The sequence below is a fragment of the Canis lupus genome, chromosome 14 (genome assembly GCF_003254725.2).
Source record: "Canis lupus dingo isolate Sandy chromosome 14, ASM325472v2, whole genome shotgun sequence".
Lineage (NCBI taxonomy): Eukaryota > Metazoa > Chordata > Mammalia > Carnivora > Canidae > Canis > Canis lupus.
Window position 1 is genome coordinate 38,752,873 of NC_064256.1, and position 23,640 is coordinate 38,776,512.

Here is a 23,640-nt window from a genome sequence, read left to right on the forward strand (position 1 = left end):
AGGTAGGAGGAAACTAGAATACTGTGTGAGGGTAAATGTTGGAGGCTTCTCGATAGCAGTCCTATGTAATGTGTAAAAAGAGAGTCAATTTCTAAGCAAGGGTTCAACAACACGCTTACAGGGATCTGCTAGGTTCTCAGAAATTAAATTATTTGTAAAGTTTTAAAAGTTGGTTGATTCCATATAAGAGCTTTTTTGGAGGGAAGGAATTACACTGATAAGGCAAGATTATTCACTTTTGTTGTAGGCTTCTTGCAAAAAAAAAAAAAAATTTTTGGGACGCTTGGGTGGCTCAGCAGTTGAGCATCTGCCTTTCTGCCTTCGGCCCAGGGCATGATCTCAGAGTCTCGGGATCGAGTCCCACATCGGGATCCTTGCATGGAGCCTGCTTCTCCCTCTGCCTATGTCTCTGCCTCTCTCTTCCTCTGTATCTCATGAATAAATACATTTTAAAAATTAAAAATAAAAAAATAAAATAAATAAGCAAAAAAAAAATACCAAAAAGAAAGTGCATGACCATATTGCATTCATCATTTGAAAAGCTTTAATATGTAAATATCTTAGAGCTAATGAGGAATTTGGCTTATACATGGCTTCTGAATGATGCTGAATTATCTCACACTATCTGTTCTTTTGGGTTTATATTGATACAACTTTATTGTTTAATTTTGTTAAGAACTTCTAATTTATACATATATGTATTTGTTTTCTTCTATATGTCTGGAATAGTCCTGAAAGGATACACAAGAAACCATTAACAGTTGTAACTTCTGGCAAGAGACACAGGGAGCTTGGGGCAGAAGGGAGGTTTTTTTCTTCTTATACAACTTTGTACTATTTTCATTTTTTTTCTATGCGTGAGATTCAGTTTTCCAGTAAAAGAGAATTTATAGAAAGAACTGCATGAGAGACCAGATCACAGGAAAGCAGGAAGGACTGTTGGAATCATGAGGCCCAAATCCTGCTACTCCTTGTTGCTTATGGGTTACAGATGTTGGAACCTATGCTTAGAAATGGAGAGACTTCAGCCCTCTTTATTTCCAGGCTCAGGTAGCCTCTGGGTCAGCAGATGTCAACTGCCTTTGGAAACATGAGCCAACAGGTGTGCAAAACACAGAAGCCATGGTGGGAAGGCCCCTGCCCCAGCACATGGGGCTTGTTCCTTTAGCATTTAAGATTCTCTCTGGTCCTACCATTTGCCAGTCAAGCTGTCGGGTCAGAGAAATGTGGATGAGAGATATGTCACTGCCCCCATGGCTGCTAAGGAAATTCCAAGTTACACAAGGTTTGTTGGGAATGTGGACTTGTTTAACCTTAGGCAAGATGGCTGGGGCGGGGATTCAAGCTGAATCTGCATCCTAAGAACATAGAGTCTTCTCTCAAGCACGCTACAGAGGTAGGGCCAAGGATGTGGAAGCAGTTTGTAAGCCAAGATCACCACACAAATGCAAGGGCTTGCTCTTATTATAAAGGCTTGGGGGAAGGCAACGGGAGAGGATCTGGCCCCTATAAAAGATTTCCCCATGAACATCAAAGAATCAACAAGGGGGGTGGTGGGAGGAAGACAAAGGTAGAGCTTGGAATGTTGGCTCTTCCTCAAAGGCACTTCCTATGCATTCTCTTTGCTGAGAATCAAATCCAGAGACTCCAATGATAATGATTCTCATTTTTATTACCATTTTATTGTTTGGGGTTGGCTCAGCATTTCTTCCCCCACCCCCAAAGGCATTTGAGTGAAGATGAAAAGTGCCAAGTTAATATCTTGATAGAGCCAAGCCCTCTTTCTATAATCAGAGTCTTGGTGGACAGATGTGATGCCAGCTTGCTGTTGTAGCTCTGCCTCCATATGTCTTTGTAGCAAGGATAAAGGCATCCTGATCTTGTGGGGCCTGGCATTTCTTAGTGGAGGGACACTAGTGGAAAGAAATTTTTCAGTGTTTCTGTCCGCCTAATTCTGGCTGTGCTCAAAATACGTGAGGAGAAATTCCCAGAGCAGACAGGTAGTAGAGATTTTCACTAAACACACTGGAATGAACAATACTGTGCCTGATAAGGTTCATTCCTTGGATACTGGCTGAGTGTTGATGGAGAGAGTCATCTATGGCTGTGACACAAGATGTCACCACTTGATGACTGTAAACCCAAACCTGATGCTGCTTGACTAGAGGGAGGTACCATGAAAAATGGGAAAAGCAAATTAAGCAGAGAGCATTAAAAAAGAAACTTACATGTTAAAAAATATAGGCACTTAATGATCAAGGGATTCCTATTTGGTGACTACTACTACTAATAATAATGGTAAGTTACCAACAATAATAGTTGCTACAACATTTTGCAGAACAAAGGGGAGAAGCCAACATTTACTGAATGAACAGAGGCATCATTCTGTGACCTATGGGTCATATGCGGCTCAACTGCCTGAGAATTTAGCAAAAATCTTCTATGTATTTGTAAGGCCTGCAAAATATCTGAGAAATTTGACCCAATTATGGAAAAAAGTAAACTCACTTGCAGCAGATTGAGTGTTTTCTAGTACAGAGAGGAAAGAAAGTTTTCAGTAGAATTAGTGAAATTGAAGGAAAAGTTTGCATACCATCTTCCACTTCTTCATTCATTAATACAACCACTGCTGTAAAGTTTGCAAGCCAGGATAATTCTTTTTTTTTTCAATCTTTTTTTTTAAATTTTTATTTATTTATGATAGTCACAGAGAGAGAGAGGCAGAGACACAGGCAGAGGGAGAAGCAGGCTGCATGCACCGGGAGCCCGATGTGGGATTCGATCCCGGGTCTCCAGGATTGCGCCCTGGGCCAAAGGCAGGCGCCAAACCGCTGCGCCACCCAGGGATCCCCAAGCCAGGATAATTCTATGTTAAAGTAAAGAATGTGATCCAGATTACTAATCTTCTCCCATTTGACCCTTAATCATGGCTAATTTATGGGATATTTGTCAGAAGTAAAAGCCAAGACAGTACCACAAATTTTTTTTAAACCTCTGTATGGTGAGATGGTAGAAATTTGTTGAAAAGTTTTATTTATTTGATACTCCAGACCATGAAAGTTTCAAGAATTAAAGGGTTCTGAGACAATTGACTTGTTTACCTCCAAATTTATAAGATTACTTTTTCTTGCTGAGATGGCACAGCCTCCAGTGCTTTGACCTTGGAAGTGAAGGAAAATTAAAAGAAGTCTGAACACCTCACCTTCCTTTTATCTATCAGCCAAGTCAAATGAATGTTCGGAGAGAGCAGTTAACAACTGAGACCTAAATTCATTTCCTTACATCCTCAGCTAAGAATATCAAATAATTAGAAAGCTATTTTGTTGTTGCTCCTTATTTGCTTTTGTTAAACAAGTCACAGTTTCAGAAGAGATTCACAAATTTATGTGGCTTTGGGATTGTATTTAAATTTCTATGTCTCCTCTTGGAAACACCTCAGATTTGTCTGAATTATGAGAGTGGCAAAGTTTCAAGGAGTACGATTAAGCTAGAAATTCCCACAAAAAAGGACACGGTATCCTTGGAATTCCAGATATCAATCTATAAATGCCAGTACTACCACTCAGTGTTTGACCACATGTTCCATGTGTGGGCACTATTTGGGCTCTCTTAGCTCTGGGCAAGACTATTCTCTCATTGAGCTATGGATAGTTATGTAAATCTAGAATAAAAATTGAAATACTTTGTGCCTTGACATATGACCACGTTTTGGAGACTAGCTCCACCTGTTAAATACTAAATGTGGCACACGTTGTGGGTTGCCTATTACTGGGAAAGAGAGAGAGAGAGAGAGAGAGAGAGAAGAGGAAAGAGAATTGGATAAAGGAAAGAAGGAAGGAGAGGAAGGAAGGAAGGCATTTGGTTTTATGTTCTTGTCTTTATACTGTTTTAAAGTACTGTACCATAAAGTACTATAAAGTACTTTATACTGTTTCACTTAGTTCTTTATCATATTCATATGTATCACTTATTCAACCAGTATTTATTGAAAGTCTTCCAAATGAAGGCTTACATGGGTGTCATGGATGGGTAGCTGGGGAGTGGAACAGCAGAGAACAAAGATGAATCAAATATCTTGCCTTCAAAATGCTTGTTACCTAAAAAAAGGAGTTTATCAGTCAGCTTTTGATATGTTATGCTATTGTAACAAACAATTCCCCAACCAATGGCTTACAAAGGCGGTTTATTATTCATGCTCATATCACCTACAGATCAGCTGGTGTTTGCTTCATTCTGGGACAGGCTGAAGGAGCAGCCTCTATCCAGAGTATGGCATTTACATGTCAGGTGGAAAAGGAGAAAGAACAGAGAAGGAAAAAGGCACAGGATGGCCATTAAAGGCTATTTTCCCATCTCATTGGCCAGAGCAAGTCACATGGTAAAGTGTGATGCAAATGTGAATGTACTTCCACATAGAGGCATTCACTGCAAGTCATACAACCACAGGCTGGAACGTCTGCTCCTCTGGCAGGGCAGGCAGCAAATAATTGGGAACAACGATGCCATCTACCACGGGGAGATAAATACAAACACACGCAATGCACATATAGGATACATACACTATAGACAAACATCATATGGTAGAGAGTGGTAGGACTTTCAAGTGTAGGGGCATTCCTCAGCTCTGCCACAGAGAAACAAGCTACTTGACTCTGGAGAAGGCTCTTAACCTCTCTGAGCCTCGGTTTTGTCACCTAAGAAATTAGGATAATAGTACTTAACTCATAACTTTGTGGGAAGGATTAAAAAATTCTATTCAAGTTAGATAGCAGAGACCTTGTACAATAATTATCATTAAATTCTTTTCTCCTCCTGCGTCTTTGTATCCTCTTCTTTCACCTCATCGTTCTTGTTATTCCATTTCAGAACAACAGGGCATGCTTTGTGGGTAATGGCTTTGAATCTGAGGCTCAAAATATGGGTGTGTTTGAACAGGCAATAGGGGGATTTACTCTACTATTCAGTTTTCCATCTTTAACATGGGGATGATAATAGTAATTGCCTCTTATGGTTAGTAGGAGGGTTAAATGAGTTAATATAGAGAAACTGATGAGAACAGCACATGGCATATTGCACATATGGTAAGTGCTTTTTAGCTACAAATACACATATGAAGGGGCTGAGAGTGTTCAGGCTGACAAGACAAAAACAGCAAAAGCCAGGGCAGAGGAAAGCTTGAGGGACTCACAGGGAACAGGGTCTAGATATACTTGCTTGCGGCCCAGTATGGGTATGAAGTCAGGGGTGATAGAAGATGAGGCTGAGGAGGCACACGGGTGCCTGAGCATTTGGACTTCATTCCATTGGCAGTAGGGACATAGTTTGGGCTGTTTCAGGACAATCACTAGTGTCAGTGTGTAAGACAGGTAGAAGTAGCATACACAGGCACCTGGAAGGCCTGGAAGGAAAACGCTGGCAATCCTGGTGATGTTCAAAGACAGCTACCCTAAGGCAGAGATAGAAAGCGCGGAAAGGAAGGGCTTCAGCGTGAGGGAGCATGGCAGTGAGGCCAGCAGACCTGGGACATGACGGGGTTGGTTGGGACTGGGTGGGCGAGCAGAATGGCATGGGGGTGGGGGAACGGAAGCGACAAAAATAAGGCTGATATTTCAAGTCCTGTTGAATAAAAAAGAGTTATTTTGTAGACAGGAGTTAAAGACAATGAATCTAGTTTGCAATATTATATTACTTGAAAGTAGATCCTTGAAGGATTCTTTGGGGTTAATAAACATCCCTTAACAAGCAACTTGGAAGTGAGTGTTAAGATGCGGCCTGTCATTTACTGATAATGTGAATATTGTCACTCAGATATCCTTCCAAGCTTGAAACAGGATCAGCTGTACTGAAGACTTTAGCCAGGAGGCTGAGAAAGGAGCTAGGTAGTGGGACAGGGGTGTGTGTGTGTGTGTGTGTGTGTGTGTGTGTGTGTGGAGGGGAGGGGGGCTGTTTGGAAGTGGGACACTGGGGAGAACAGAGCAAGGCCAAGGATAAAGACACAAAAGGGGAAGAGGGACTATGCCATCTTCCTGAAATATCAGCCTTTTATGTTTCCAAATGAGATGCAGATTTCTACAAAACAATGGATAATATGGCAAGAATTTTTGATAAAAAGAATCCATATTCCTAATCCTAGAAAAAAATATTAGGGCATATAATTTAATTTTTGCAGTGGTAAAATTATAGATTAAAATTCTGTTTCCCTTCATTTCCTGACTTTTTCTGCCTTGAGCATGTATTAGTTTTATAGTATAAACATTAAATAATAAATTCTATGAACAGGGGGAAAGAAACTATCCCTGCCATAAAGAACTTGAAATCTGCCCCCCGCCCCGCTTCCACAATTTATGCTATTGTTTTGTGACACTTGAAACATATATTCTAATAAAAACAGATGTGCAAACAATCTTTTGGCAAGCAACAGATTCAAAGATTGGGGACTGCCTGTAGCTGATTACATTGCCAGTGTGTCAGAACTAGGGTTTTAAGTTCAAAATGCTTGCTAACAGAAATCATTACAATACACAGGCTAGGTTGGAGGGAAATACCAGCCTAAAATTTGGATACATTTAAAAGAAAATGTTTCAATGTGTTTATATTCAAACTCAGCCTCAAAGAGGTAACCTTTCAACTTAAGAGTCATTTTGGACAACTGTTCTTGAAATTGTCTTGTATATAAAACCCAATTGGTCGTGACTATTGAAAAATACATTACTTTTTTCTTGTAGCCAGAATATGCAGCAAATGAGAGCTCTCTAAGTGATTTGGCAAAAAATTAATCTTCAGACTGCTTTAATATGGGAACTGAACTGTTTTGATTTTCCTCCTGTCTTTGATTCCTGAGAAAGGTAGACTGCAGATATTTCCTTCAAAGAGGGTTTGGAGATTAAGCCCTCCCTGCTTCTAGAAAATAAGGTTTTGGTGTTTGTTTGCTGAAGAGTCAAGGGAATTGGGTGTATAGGACACAGTGGAAGGCCTTGTAAATATGGTGGGTAGATAGGGGCTTCTCCTCAGTCAGAAAAATATTCCCTAGGGTCACAGAAAGATGTCAGTGGGTCTGGTGCAGTGAGGAAGAGGGCCCTTCTTTCTGGCAGTGTTGTGGGGAGGTGGCAGGTCTCCAAAAGGAATGGTTTGGGAAACAGGATCATAGGTCTAGGTGTTTCACAAGTATGGCTCTGAAGGAACCAAGCCAAAGGAGCCAGTGGTCTTCCTAGGGACAACCAGAATGGCCTTATTATAACCATCCCCTACTTTCCCCCTTGCCTCCAAGCCTTGACCCTGCTTATGACAATAGAAGCTAGAAATACCCTTGATGTGGAAAGAAAGCCCCATCTTCAATATTTCCTGGCAGGATAAAGACTGGGCATTGAAATTAGGTAACATCATAGTTAATATGATATTTCTTGCACATCTAACTTTGAGGACTGAGGGTGAGAAAAACAAGGACACTGTTGAATAAAGGAATGTCCAATGATTTCCTCTTTGGAATGTGCACAAGGGATTATAAAGCTATAAAAGAACACAAGTGTGATGTACCTGCTGAGACCCCATTCTGGACTTTCTCGGCTGCCAGGAGGGTTGGCCACTGAAGACACAACCGTGATCATTTCTGGGCATTGCCTTCTGCCAGAGGAAGCTGTGTTGCCCTCTTCACAGGGGCAGCCAGGGTCTAACAACTGACTGATGCAAGGATACAAAGACCCAGCCCTTGGCCTTGGAACTGTGACAACTCTGCAAGGCCATCTCAGTTCCAAAGATCCCAGTGGGATCAGTCAGTCAAGGCCTTCTGTTGCAAGTGCTTTCATTTCAACCTCTCCCTCAGCCCCATCCTGCTACCTGATATATGGTCTTCTTAAGTCTGCTCCCCAGTGAATTTCCTGCATGCAGATCTCTGCCTCAGAGTCTGAAGGCGTCTCTAGGAAACCTGACCTAGGACAATAAACTACCCTAAACCTTTCCCATCCAATAACCCTGACCAACGATAGACATATTTTGCATCATTTTTTGGTAATTATTTAAGGAAGTCGATTTTGGTATGACTTTCTTTTTAGTGAGAGGGATTCTTAGATTGTCTTAATAATGAAGAATGAGGACAAAAGTAAAAACATAAAAAAAAAAGGTAAAAACTGTGAGGTCATCGAACTTTCTTTTCTTAGGGACACAAGCCAGAATTGCATTCTAGATGCTCATTTTTAATAAGCCAATGGCCAAACAAATGTCAAACACCAAAGAAATGTACTATACAAATGAATTAATAAAATGTTGACATAATATTTTTAAATCTCCCAATAGATCAAAAGGGATCATGTTTTCATCAGGTGTTCTTTGAGGCCACTGTGGAATTCTCTCCCATTACTCCAGGCCTATGTGAGGCTAGTCACATAGCTTCTACTGAATCCAGTAGGGGGAAAAGCAGGAAACTACAAAAAGAGAGAAGGTAGTAAGCAATTACTTATTTGCGATTCTGTATGGTGATAATTCAGTTCTTGATTTCCCCCAGTTTTTAAGTGATGAGTGTGGATTGACAGATTTCTAAATTCAGGAATAAAATCTTTGAAGTGTAAGAAGTAGACATTTGATTGAAATTTCCCAAATTTTAATTCTTACTTCCTGTAACCCTTCCCATTTCTCCTTGAGGAAGTAAGCCAGGAATGTATAGCCTACTTGAAATAAACATGAGAATATTCATTTTTATTATAGTCAACCTTGTTTGGACATGTGCAATTTCCAAAGGCAAATGCCAACAAAAATTCATTTTCAATGGCTTGACCTAACCACCAGTCTAAAGAAGGAAGAACAAGTTGGTCCAGTTTTCATTCTATGGTTCACCTTTTTAAAGTATTTCCTTACGTAGAGTAACTGACTCTATAGCCTGAGACCATACTTCCTATTCTATCAGCAGCTATATTCACCCCTACAAATGATGAAGGAAATACCATTTTACCATCACTAGCTGATTTGCATCCAATATTCCCAATCACTCTTTCCTTATTCCACATTATATTGTTGCAATTATTTCTCTTTTCGCTCTATGCCTCATGGTCAGCCATTCATAGGAAAACAGTGATCTGTGAAATGGGGTGGAATGTTGTAGAACTGAAGAATCAGGAGTCCTAGGTTCTTATACCGATTTGTGTTGCATCACTTCACTTGCTCTCAGCTTTGTTTTCTTATCTGTAAAGCAAAAGTATGACATTGCTCTCTTTCCTGGCACTGACATTTATGGGTTTAATATACTTTGGAAAAGAACCATTCTGTGGCTTATATGTAGCTAAATTCTCAAGAACATATAATGGGGAGAGGGTGATTTTTTTTAGAACTACATGATGATGATGATGATGATGATGATTATGTTGGGAGGTCCCCAGACTACCCCCCGCCCAGGTTCCATGATTCACTTGGAAGATTCACAAGACTCAGCATGTAGTTATATTCACAGATACGATTTATTACAGTTAAAAGAAAGGAAGGAAAAAGGCACATGGGTAATGTCCAGAGAAATTTGGCAGAAGCTTCCAAGGCTCTCTTGCAGGGGAGTCATGTGGGATGCACTTAATTCCCCAGCAACGAATTATGACAACTAATGTACAATGCTGTCAATCTGGGAAGACTCTGTTAGAGACTCAATACCCAGGGTTTTTACTGGGCTTGGTCAATAGGCAGCCTCTGCCTGGCCTATACCCAAATTCTACCCTCCAAGAGGGAAAGCAGGTATTTAACATAAACTGTACGGTTTGTTCAAATAGTTTAAACGTCATAAGCCACTTATTTAATGGTGGTGGGAACTGCTATGGACTTGAATACATCCCTCCCAAATTTCTATGTTGAAATCTAACATCCAATGTGATGGCATTTGGAGGAGAGTACTTTGGGAAGTGCTTAGATGATGAGGGTGGAACCTTCATGAATGGGATTAGTGCCCTTATGAATGTGACCCAAGAAAGCTCCCTTGCCCCTTTGGCCATGTGACTGTACAATGAGAAGATGGCTATGCAGGAAGCAGTTTCTCACCAGACACCCAGTGATCCTGGACTTCCAGCCTCCAGAACTGTGAGAAGTAAATATCTGTCTATAGGCCACTCAGTCTCTGGCCTTTTATTACAGTATTTAAAATACACAAGGACCCTCCTGGAATCTAAGTTCCCAAGGGCCAACCCTGCAAGCAGGTTTATCACAAGGATAGCAAGGAGACCTGCTGTATTGACTCTTCTCTCTCCACAGTTACATAGTATGTTGGTTTCTGAAATCACTCTTGGATATAGACACTTGTATATCCTGAGTTAAGTAAAAACCAGTATTAAGTAAAATAATGTTTCCAAATAAGGGTTTTTTTTTCCATTGGAATACTGACATGTTTATTTTTTAAAAAACTTGGAAAATTAAAAAAAGATGAAGAAAGAAAACATTACCTATATAGTAGCAATTCCTAAACATAATTAGATAATTATCTTCCAAATATTTTGGACACGATTATCATAATGCTTATTTAAATTATGGTTTGCTCTTTTCATTAGAAAAGAGAAAAAATTTCATATTATTTCAGAGCATTTTGCAGACATCAATCTGGAATGACTGTATTCCATTGTATCATAATTTACATAATCAATACCCTTTTTGTCATTTGTCTATATCATAAGTAACTCTGTGGTGAATTTCTTTGTGTGCAAGACCATTTCTGTATTTAGAATTATTCCTTAGGATGCATTCTCAGAACTGGATTTATTAAGTCAAAGGTTATGAATTTTTAAAAGACTTGCTATCTCTGGCCAAATGGCTCTTTGGGAGTTGTAACATTTGGGCATCTGCTAATGAAGTATTTCTCTCAAATGAAATGATGCTTTCATGTGTTTTGCTCCCAATGCATATCTGTGGTATTTTTTCCTTTTCACTTTTTCTCCCCATTGACCTCCTATATTATCTAATTATCTTACCCCTGGGGAACTTCTTTGGGCAAAGGCACAGCATTCATAAATGTCCTCTTTTTAAAAAAGCATTAAAAGGGATTGCCTGGAATTCCCGTCATGCATTATCACAGACTAATTCATTTGTTTTCTGAGCAGATAGAAAACAACTTCCCCAGATTTTCCTGGGAGGCAGAGAGGAGGTGAGAGAGGAGAAGGGGAAAGTCTGGAGTCCTGGGAGATCATCCGTAGGGTGGTTGGATGGTGTACAAGATGGTACAGTAGGCCCTGGGCAAATGAGAGAGTAAAAGTTGGATTCTGAAATACAAAATTTGAAAATCTATCCAGAGATCCAACATAAACTTTATGATGTCTTGCTCAAGAATGGATCTGACCAGGGAGGTGGTGCAGTTCACAGAAAGTGGGCTTGGAGTTGGACAGCTGAAACTGGAGCTCTTGCGCCATTGCCTGCCAAATGTGAGCCCTCAGCATGGTATTTCATCGTTGGCCCTTGGTGTCCTCGCTGGTACAAGAGACTGTAGAACACACCCAGCCCACCTGATAAGGCTACTGGCCTCAGGTTCAAATTTGGTAATGAATGTTGAGGAAATTACTGTGCAGAGTGCCTGGTGCATGGGGGTATATTGAATCAATGATTATTGAAACCGAGGGGGAATGATGGGTGAGAAAGTCCTTTGTGAGCTTGCAGGGTGGTGAAAAAGCATAAGACTCTTCACCCCTTCCTCAGCTTGGTTGTAAGCATCAGGCAATAGTAACCATTGAAAATGGTGGTTTTTAAGTTATAGCAAATGCCATACTGTTTTCTGTTGCTAGGAGCCAAACCAAGAATTCTTCTGCTGGCAATAATCTAGTTTCATTGTGGTCAGAATATTTTCAGTTGGGAGAAAATCCTACAGCACCTTACTATTTGCAATGTTGTTGTTTATCAAAATCACATATACTCAAATGAACAAAACTCTCCTGATAAATTAACAATAATTAAGTTCATTAAGATAGTATGTTTGTTACTTGGTAGTGTGCATATGTGTGTTTCAGCTTTCACACAATTGCAAAAGTTAAAAAATTTAGAAAACACAGAAAAGTATAAAGCATCAAAACCCCATCTCCCAAAGGCAGCCACCATGAATAATTACCATTACTCCCTTCCAGCATTTTCTAAAAAATATTTTTATTTATTAATTCATGAGACACACACACACAGAGAGAGAGAGAGAGAGAGGCAGACACAGGCAGAGGCAGAGAGAGAAGCAGGCCCCATGCAGGGAGCCTGATGTGGGACTTGATCCCAGGACTCCAGGATCACGCCCTGAGCTGAAGGCAGATGCTCAGCCGCTGAGCTACCCAGGCATCCCCCTTCCAGCATTTTTTAAATTCAGTTTTGAAATCATCAGTTTGTTCTCTAGGCAACATAGTAAAATAGAAATAGTGTTTTATTTTGGATTCATGCAGAGCTTGTTAAAATCTGGCCTCTGCCACCTGCTACCTATGCCATCTTAGGAAAGTCACTTAGTTTCTCTGAGGCTCATTCTCCTCATCCATAAAATGGAGATAGTGATACTTGCTTTCCAAGTCAGGGTTCATCAAAAATGTGTATAAAGAATTAAAATGCACAATGTACATAGATCAATTCATAAAACCTGTAGCACACACAAAGCTATAGACCATACCCAGAAAATAAGCTATAGTTCAAATTATTTGTAAGTAATGTAGCAAATAATTTTTATATGTAATAGATACCCATGCTTATATATATCAGCTAACACATGTGCACAGAGGGATGCTTTCTAAGCAATGATAATTCTATCATAAGTATTCAATAAAACAGTAAGGTCTGGCAGGGCTATCTCCATGCTGAACTGCTGGAGGTCAGAGGCTCAGCTGTCTGCATGTAAGAAGGAGGTGGTGTGACTATGAAAGACATCACCTCGGCAGTACTCAGGGCATATTGGAAACATAAATTTTACTTGTAAATTTATTCCCTTCCTTCCAAGAGAATTAAACGATATGGACTCTTCAATACAATTTAAAACAAGATACAGAGGGATAAAATCAAATGGAAGCATTCCTCTGACTTTACAGCATTCATTGAGCACCTACTATGTGCTAGGATAACTCTCTGGGTACTAGAGGAACAGGTAAATGAGACTGCTCTCTCCTCAGGGAGCTCCCAGGTTAGGAAATGTTTTCTCAATGTGTAACCTGAACATGCCTTGTAGAGAATCAGCTAGAGTGCTTCTGAAAAATAAAAAAAGGAAGATTGTTCATCCCTTGCCTGGGAGCCCTTCCTCATCAGAATGCTGAGGGTCTCCACAATTCACCACCTCTCTGGTCAATGGACAAGCACCATGGGGAGACAGACTTAGCTACAGCTCGTTCTGAAGAGATGTTCCAGTGTAATTACGGCTTCAGCCGTACATTACGGGGGTGTTAAGAATGCAGACTTTGGAAACCAACAGACCTGGACTGTTTTGCTGACTGGCTGGGAGTTTGGTGCAGCCTTCCAATCTCTGGGAGTCCCTATTCTATCAGTGGGTCTACCTGAGTGGTGTTGCGTTATGAGACATGACATCCTATGAGAACATGCTTATGCACAACCTCATTCATAGGATGTGCTGGAAAAGTGGTGGCCGTTGTCATCATCCACCATGAAGGCAAGTGCAGTCGCACCAAAATCTGATTCTTACTTTGCCACCAGTTAGATCCTTAGATCCCAGAGCCACAACACAGACATTTCTGGGGCCAAGGTCATTTGAGGCTCTGGCCAAAACCCTGCCCCTGGAGCCTGGCCATTAACCCACAACCACTAAGAGCTGAGTTCACAGAGACCTGGCTGGGAAGAAAGAGGTCTTGCTCTCTCTCCTTCCCTCCTTTGCCTCTTCCCCTCCCAGTTCTCCCTCCCATCCTGTTCATTGGAAATGATGCTCCGCACCCCCACCCCAGGACACTGCAGGCGCAGAAACCTGTTACCAGCTTTGTCAGATCCTGGAATGGCAGATGGATGCAGCCTGCAGCCTCTTCCTGCCTCCAAGATGTCTTCATCTGTCCTCCCAGGACCCCGGCAAAATGCTTTTGGCAAAAGCAGGCGAAAAGCATAAAAATTAAGTATAAGGTGCTGCATTCCTAGGGGCTTTTATGGGTTTGGATGTGTAATGAGGGTTTAACGGCAGTCAAGAGGCAGGTAATTAGGAGCCATCGCCTCTGATCACCCCTGTACACAGCCCCAGATAGCTCCTCAACACCTCCCGAAACCTTGTTTGCTTTCTCGGAGGCAGGAATCCCACAAGGTCTGCACATTGCCAGCTGTCCCGCTAACGAACTGCCAGCGTGCTCCTGAATGGGAGCGCTCCGCCTGGCCAGGCTCCCCAGCAGCCCTCGCTGTCTTCCCCAGCCTGATTGCCTTTATCTGGCTGGTGCAGGAGCCGCTCCTAATCACGCTGCTGCTGGCCTCCGAGGGTCAGACACGGGACCATCGCTACCCAAACAAACGAGGAGGATGTCACCTTTGGGGGAGACTGATAAGCAGTTGGCAGGCTGGCCACGGGGAAGGGAAGGCGCCAGCAGCCAGCAATCTGCAAAGGCCGTAAATATGTTACGCTCTCAGCGGGGAGACGGGCGATATAGGCACCAAGAGGCCTTTGTTTAATGAGCTGTCAGAAAGCAGGCATGAAATTATGTTTGAAAACATGTGCAAGCTGCAGAGACAGAGCGGGGGCCTATAAATGGCCCTCTTCCTTCGTGCTGGATGTTTCGAGCATCTTATCAGTCTGAGAACTGTCATAGGATGAAAGCTATCATTAGCAAACTAATGGTGTTTGAAAGCTACAAATTTTTCTCTCTCTTCTCCATTTTTGACTTAAATGGATTATAGAAAAAAAAGTCTTAATGGTTTTTTTTTCTTTCTTTCTTTCCTTGGGATTTTGGTAAACATGCAAATTGGAAGAGAACCAAAAACAAACCACACACACACACAAAGTATCTCTGGAAGAATGAACGAAACGGTTTTACTTGGAGTCTCTGCTCAGAACAACCAGCTTATATGCTTCCCAATTCTGTTGAGACTCTGTTCGGAGAACTCTAATGTACCTCCAGCCAGCATTTTATTTCAATCAGACTCGTAAAAGAAAGCATAAATATAAAATAAATGGCTCTCCTCTACTCTGAGTATTAGAATTAGTGGGTAGGTATAATATCACTTCCACCATATAAGCTATCAAATAGTAGAGGATAATTTTCCAAAGACTTGAAATTATTCTTGTGGGTCACATGGCCATGAAGTTTATTTCTATTAAGGGTGACACTTAAAGACTTTAAAAAATCTGCCAAAACTGAGAGGCATCACTGATTCAGAGCATATTTGGGGCCCAGTTCTTAAATTCTGAAATGATGTATGTGGCTTGGTTGCCATATATGGATCTTTTCCTCTCAATGCACAGCAGACCTGCATTTTCTGCCTGCAGTCAAACCAGGCAGCCAGAAATGACTTGCACAAAACCCCTTTCCCCTTAAGATGTTAACCAAGGCCCCTTCAGGAGAGGTGGCCAAATTAGCAGGGACTAGTCTCCTGGGACCATATTGTCCACAGACTGGAGAGTGGCAAACTGTTGTCCTCTAGCTTTGAGAAGAAGAGGAAGGCAAGGTCTTGAGTTGGAAATCATAAAGTTAGATTGAAAAGGTCAAAAGGGAGTAAGGTTAGAGAAACAAACTAAAAAAAATAGAAAAAGAAAGAAAGAAAGAAGAAAGAAAGAAACAGGGATCAAAGCAATACTTTTTGAGGCACATTAAACAATAACTACCATTCACATGATAATTTGTCTTCCTGTTCCTTATGCCTATCCCCAACTTGACTTGCTGATGAGAGATCAAAGAGTAATGGACCTGAAGTTTAGTGCAAGTAAAAGGTGGCAAGGGACTCAGCTCCTGAGGGCCCAGAGCCTTTACTCCCACCCACTCAGAATCATCCTTGAAAGCATTCTCTAGTCCCTCTCTCTTGAGCATCCACAAAGACTCTGAGCACAGAGCCTGATGTGCACAACATACTCAATCTGAGGTCCCATGCAGGAGGGAGAGCTTCAGCCCAGAGGAGATGAGAAAATCAAGAAAAAAACAAAATGAGGAAGAGGACAGATATGTCCAGGATATGTTCTTTGTCCAGAATGGGGACTGTGAACAACGGAAACCATCAACAAAATGAAAAGGAAGCCTATGGGATGGAAGAAGATATTTGCAAATGATATATCCAATAAGGACTTAGTATCCAACATATGTAAAGAACTTCTATAACTGAAAACCAAAACCAAAACCAAAAACAAAAACAAAATAATCTGATGAAAAATGAGCAGAGGACCTAAAGAGACATTTCTCCAAAGAAGATAACCAGATGACAAAAAGACACATTAAAGGTGCTCATCATCATTCATCATCAGGGAAATGCAAATAAAAACCAGGATATCTCCTCACCTCTGTCAGAATGGGTAGAATCAAAAAGACAAGATGAGTGAGTGTTGGTGAGGACGTGGAGAAAAAGGAACACTCGTGTGCTTTTGGTGGGAATGCAAACTGGTGTGGCCACTCTGGAAAAGAGTAAGCAGGTTCTTCAAAATTTTAAAAATAGAACTACCCTATGATCCAGCAAACCTACTTCTATTTACTCAAAGAAAATGAAAACATTAATTTGAAAAGATACATACACCCCTGTGTTTATTGCAGCATTATTAACAATAGCCAAACTGTGGAAACAACCCCAAGTATCCATCCATAGATGAATGACTAAAAAAGATGGGAGGTACACACACACACACACACACACACACACACTGGAATATCACTCAGCCATAAAAAGAATGAGATCTTGCCATTTGCCACAACATGGATGGATCTAGAGCTTATAATGCTAAGTGAAATAAGTCAGTCAGAGACAGATAAATACCATATGACTGCACTCATTTGTGAAATTTGAAAAACAAACAAATAAGGGAAAAAAGGACACAAACAGATTTTTAACTCTAGAGAACAAACTGGTCGTTGCCCAAATGGAGGTGGGTGGGGAAATTGGTGAAATAGGTGAAGGGCATTAAGAAGACACTTATGGCCATGAGCGCGGAGTAGTGTATAGAATTGTTGAATCACTGTATTATATACCTAAAACTAATGTATTAGTTACACTAGAATTAAAAAAATAATAATAATAAAATAGAAAATAAGAAGACTAAGGAAAAAAAAATCACTTATGAAGCTCTTCCCCAAACTTGAAAATAAAGGGGACAGAGAACTAAATATACATTTTCCTTTCCTCCTCCTCCCCCTCCTCCCCGTCCTCCTCCTCCTCCTCCTCCTCCTCCTCCTCCTCCTCCTCCTTCTTCTTCTTCTTCTTCTCCTTCTTCTTCTTCTTTTTTGGAGGGCGGGGAGAGAGAGAGAGAAAGAGAGAGAGAATCTTAAGCAAGCTTCACATGGAGCCTAAGTGGGGCTCAAACTCACAACCTTGAGATCATGACCTGAGCTGAAATCAAGAGTTGGACCCTTCACCAACTGAGACACTCAGGTGCTCTTGAATAAACATTTTTCCCAAAAAGACATACAAATGGCTACAGGTACATTAAAAGATACTCAATGTCACTAAATAGGGAAATGTTAATCAAAAGTACAATGAGATATCACTTAACATTTGTTTGAATGGCTGTCATGAAAAAGACAAGAGATAACAGTTGGGACTGATATGGAGAAACCCTGTACACTGGGGGTGGGAATGTAAACTGGTATAGCCACTATGGAAAACAATATGAAGGCATCTTGGGAAATTAAAAATAGAACTACCATATGATCCAGCAATCCCATTTCTAAGTATATATCCAAAGGAAATAAAAACAGGGTATTGATGAGATACCTGCACTCCCACATTCGTTGCAGCACTAATCACAATAGATAAAATATAGAAACAACCTAAGTGTCCCTCAGTGGGTGAATGGATACAGAAAACTTGGTACATATATATAGTAAAATTGTTTAGCCATGAGAAAGAAGGAAATCCTGCCATTTGTGGCAACATGGTTAGATTTTGAGGGTGTAATGCTAAGTGAAATAAGCCAGACAAATACTGCATGGTTATTACCTATATGTGGCATCTATTGAAAAGTCAAACTCATAGAAGCAGAGTAGAAAAGTGGTTGCCAGGGCTAGGGGTTGGGGGAAAGAGCGAGAGATTGATAAAAGGGTGCAATCTTTCAGCTATAAGACAAATAACTTCTGAGAAACTTGATGTAAAGCGTGAAGACTATAGTTGATAACACTGTATTGCATAATTGAATGTTATCAGTTTCTTGAGTGTCTTTCCAAAGTTTTGTTTTGTTTTTTAGTGCATATGTAAGCAAGTGTTTAGGACTTTCATGTGTCCATCTTTTTTGACATTTAAATCTCTAATTGTCAATGGGAATTTATTCTGGTGTGAGAAACAAGATATAGATTGACCTTAATTATTTTTCTAGAATAAAATCCAGTCATTCAAACATTATTTATTATGTAATCTGTCTCCTAATGATTTCAAGTGCTACCTTAATCATAAGTACCTATAGGTGCATACGTATCCTATATGTATGTATTTTAAATTTCTATGTGTATTTTAGACCATTTTGTTACATTAATTTTCTATTTGTATGTCAATACCATGCTCTTCTTTATTATTATCTATCTAGTTATTATAGCCTTATACTATGTTTTAATGTCTGATAGTGAGGTACTGTTTTTTTTTTCTCAGAAACATTTTCATAATTATTCTAGATATTATTGTTTGTTCATTTTTCACATAAACTATGGAATCAGCTTATCTTGTCAAAAACTATTCTAATACTTTTATTGTAATAGATTTATGAATCAACTTAAGAAAATTAATATATTAATGATATTGAGCCTCCTGTTGCCTTCCTACTAGTTGAAATCTTCTGTCTCACTCAGGATTATTTTAAAGTGTCATTCATGAGTATCTTCTAAAGTTTGTTTTTAAATATCTTTCTTACACTTGTTACTACTGGACATGAGATCTTTTATTACATCTTCTATCTGTTGCTTGTTTTTAAAAAGTCTTTTAAAATTTCTGTATGTTAACTCTGTACCTAGCCATTTTACTGATTTCTTTTATTGTTTATAATAGATTTTCAATGGATATATTTAATTTTTACAGATGTGTAATCCTATAATGGTAACTATAGTTTTACTTTCTTTTTTATTATATCTCTAATTTCTTTCTCTCACGTCATTGTATAGGTTAGTAGCCCTAGAATAATCTTACGTAACAGTAGCAAAATTGAGATGCTTGTATTGAATTTATTAAGAATGAAATTTGAATGAATACTTAATTTTATAAAATCAGATTTTTAAAACCTCTATGAGATTAATTATATTATTTTCCTCCTGGAATCTATTAATATGGTGAATAAGGAAATAGATACCTAAAAATTGAACCCTCTTTGCATTTCTAGAATAAATCCCACTTGATCATCGTGATAGAGAATTTGCAGATAGTCTTTTCATTATCTTAATTTTCAGAATATTTAATAATTTTAATTTGGCTTTCTACCTTCACCCAGATTACTTTTTTTTTCCACCCAGATTACTTAAGAAAGAATTATTAGTATGCCAGGAGTAGGAAATTTTTTTTTACTGTTAAATTCCAGTTTTATAGCATTGTGACTAGAGACTATTGTTTGCACTATTTTTTTTTAAAGATTTTATATTTAGTTTGAGAGAAAGAGCAAGTGAGAGACAGAATGAGTTGGGAGAGAGGCAGAGGGAGAAACAGACTCCCCGCTGAACAGGGAGCCCAATGCGGGCTCGATCTTAGGACTGTGGGATCATGACTTGAACTGAAGGCAGATGATTAACCAACTGAGCCACCTGTATGCTCCAGTTTGCACTATTTCTAATTTTTGGAACTGATCAGCATTGCCTTCCCTTATAGATAACTATCTCACAAACTCATAGCCCCTTAAATTTCTTACACCTTTTCTTCTCTCTTCACTCTTAGCTGATGACCTTGCTTCCCATGTCACTGGAGCACAAAATGGAAATATTTGAAAAATAAGTTCCACCAACTGCCACAACAATATCTTCCTACCTACCAGGGTCTGGACTGTATACACTGTTGCCCCTCCCCTTCATTTCTAACTCAAAGGCTTCATTTTAGCAACTGTCTCAGCTTTTTCCTATATCAACAGTTTCCCCCCTCTCCTCCCACCTCCCACCAGTGCACAACCATACTGTTATCTCTTTCATCTTAAAGACAAAATGCAAACTAAATTATCCTGTGTTTTTCTCCTCCAGGCACTGCCCTCTTTCTTTGCCTGCTTCCTCCCACCTTCCAGCAAAACTCCTTGAAAGGCATCCAGTGTCAGTGCTTCCTTTTCCTGTCCTCTTCTCATTTAAGCCAATTCAGTTGGATTTGACCTCTGTCACCCCACCAAACCTGTAGATATGGGAGAGCTTGGTTCTTGTCTCAAAGAGTCAAAGAATGATCTTGTGGACAAAGGAGAGTGAGTAAAAGGGATAGAAGTTTATTAAGCAAAGATACAGAGAAAGCTTTCACAAGTGAGAGAGGTCCCAAGAGGGTTGCCACTGAGGGCTTGTAGAGTTGGTCTTTTATTGAGAGCCTAATCGGGGAACCCAAATCCTTTTAACATTATCTACTAATATCACCATTGAGTAAGGACTGGTGATAGCATCTTAAATGCCTTAGTTCTTTGGGGTCTGGTTATTCTTTCTTGGTCACAGATGACTGTCATAAAAAAGACAACCTCTCCGCCCACACCTAGGGCAAGATGGTCTGGTTTGTTCCCTTATTTCTGGTTTCCTTACACCTCAGCATTTTTGGGATTTTTGTGAGCCTGCTTCCATGGCTCCCTACCTAGGCCTGCCTAGCCCCATTTGTCCCTAAAACTCACTGTCCTTGCCAATGACCTCTAGGTTGCTAAATCCAAATCTTGGTCCCCAATGAACTTGACTCTCAATAACACTAGCGTAATTACTCCAGCTTCATGCATGTGATTTCTTCACTTGTTCTCCAAGACGATACACACTTCACCTTCCTTCAACTCCACTGGCTGTTCCTTCTCAGTCTCCTGTAATAGTGCTTTTACCCCTTCACCTCATAGCATTGACATGTCCCTGGCTTGGTCCATGCATCTCTTAATCTCTTCCCCTCTCTCTATACTCACTCCCTGGCTGATTCTCTTCCAGTTCCATGATTTTAGATAGCATCTATTGTCAAATGATTCTGAAATGTATGCCTTCAGCTATAACCATTCCCTTAAGTATTAATTCATATACCTAACTCTCAATTCTGTATCTCCACTTGGATGTTGAATGGTTGTCTCAAATGTATCCTGCTCCAAACTGAAATCCTGATCTTCTACATCCCCGGAACTAGCTTTACCCACAGCCTTCACCATTGAGGTTAATGGCATCTCTGCCCTGGTGTCTGACAGGCCGTCAGTAATTAGAAAACATGAATTTCTATGCCTAGATGAGTGTTTACTGGAGCTATAGCAAAGGTTGTCTTATTGTCAGGAAAGGGTGGGGACTGTATCTCCATATTATAATTCTCTAAAGCATGAGCTAACTTTCACATATAGGGTCATTAAATCACCTTTTTTCAAATTCTGCTATAATACTTTGACCTGCAAAAGACCTCATCTTTGTACATTTGGGGACTATTCTCTTTCCTAATTAAAGTCAGATGGTTGGCTTGTGGTTGTTTTTTTTTTTTTTTTTTTTTTTTTCTTTCCTGAGCTGCCTTTTAACAGCTGTAGTGTATTGCCAATGAGTTATCAGTGGACAGATATGAGATTCCTTTATGATGTTAAATGACATATTACAGCATTTTTTCCACAAACTACAAAAGCTGAACATCATGGACACTATTAAATCTTATGCAAGAACTCTCCTTTCTAAAAAATACATGTTGATTTCTAAAATATAGCTGTACAATGTTTTTTTGGCTATTTTCCTAACATATGCTCTATTTCATGAGAAATATTTTTATAGAATTGGATGATCTTTTTTTGTCTCAAATTTTTAGACAACAAACAACAGCAGCAAAAAATCTGACCTTAAATGCTGGAATGGAGGAACCATAACTAATTAGTTTAAAACTAAGGCCTACTAATATAATTATTGATAGGCAAGAGTCATCAACAGATGCCTTGACTGCTGGATAATATGTTGCATAGTCTCAAATTATTGTCATATAGATAACTTATGAATTACAATGGAGAGAACAGAAGGATATCACCTAACTAAGAGGTCCAAATTAACATCATTGCTGACAAGAAAGACTGTCAGTGCCTCCTGATATGGTGGGGAGGTACATAACATCATTTATTTAGTATTCTTACCAAAATGTTTAACTTGAATATAATCATGAGAAACAAAAACAAAATCCAGCAACAATGATTCTGCGGTTATATAGGAAAAAGTCCTTGCTCTTAGAAGATGCATTTAGGGTTGAAGTATCATAAGTGCAACTCACTTTCTTTTTGTAAAAAAAGATTTTATTTATTTATTTGAGAGAGAGATCAGGCAGGCAGAGGGGCAGAGGGAGAGAGAAGAGGGACAGGGGCAGAGAGAAGCCGACTCTCCACTGGGCAAAGAGCCAGATGTGGGGCTCAATGTGAGGCTCAATCCCAGGACCCCAGGATCATGACCTGAGCCAAAGGCAGACACTTAACTGAATGAGCCACCCAGGCGCCCCAAGTGTAACTCATTTTCAAATGGCTCAATAATGACAGAGACAGAGAGAGCAAGAAAGAGAGAGAGAAAGACAGAGAGAGAGAGAGAGAGAGAGAGAGAGAGAGAAAATGTGGCAAAATGTTGAGAGTTGTAGAATCTAAATGACGGGTATACAGGTGTTCCTTGTACTGGTCTTTGAAAAGTTCTATAGTTTCGAAATTTTTCAAAATAAAAAAGTTGGGAGTAAAAGTCATAAGTTAGTGGTTCTATAAAGTGAAGATATCAGTTGTTACAGTCCTATATCTCTGTAACCTGGACTCAAGGCAGTATCCCATTGAGATTTATTTAAAGTGACAGAAGATATGTCTATGTGAAAGCTTCTGCAACTCAATTTTTTTTTTCCAAGATGGTAGACTAAACCACTATTAAGTCTGAAGATGTTATTTGCAGTAAGGTAACAATAAACATACTCACTATCTACCTAGTCACTGAAAATAGTAGGTTCTCTGCTCCTCCTTCCTCCTGTCCTCCATCCACTAGTGACCACCAGGAAGACTCCATGTCTTCTGTACAGAACACCTTCTTTCCCTTCTCTTTCACACAACTCTCTCTTCCTTGTTCAGGGATCAGTTCAGGGGTCATATCCTCTGTGAGGTCTGGCATGGTAGGTGACTCCATCTACTGGCTCCCACTGCATTTTGTTTTTCACAAAGCACGTCTTCTAAGGAGCTATGCTGGGCTCTGGCTGAATGTTTCTGTTTGTCTTTCCACTGGATTGTAACTCAAAAATCTCTGGATCTCCTGTGCCTTGCACAGCCACAGACACATAGATGGTGTTTAATAAATGCTTGTAGGAATGAATGAGGCAACAAGTGAAGACATGATTAGCTAACTGTGAACTAAAATGGAAAATCTCATTTTGACCAAGAGACAGCTCCTACAGTTAATTATACTGATTCAAATTGTCCATTTAATCTGTTATAATTTTTTTTTAAATTTTTATTTATTT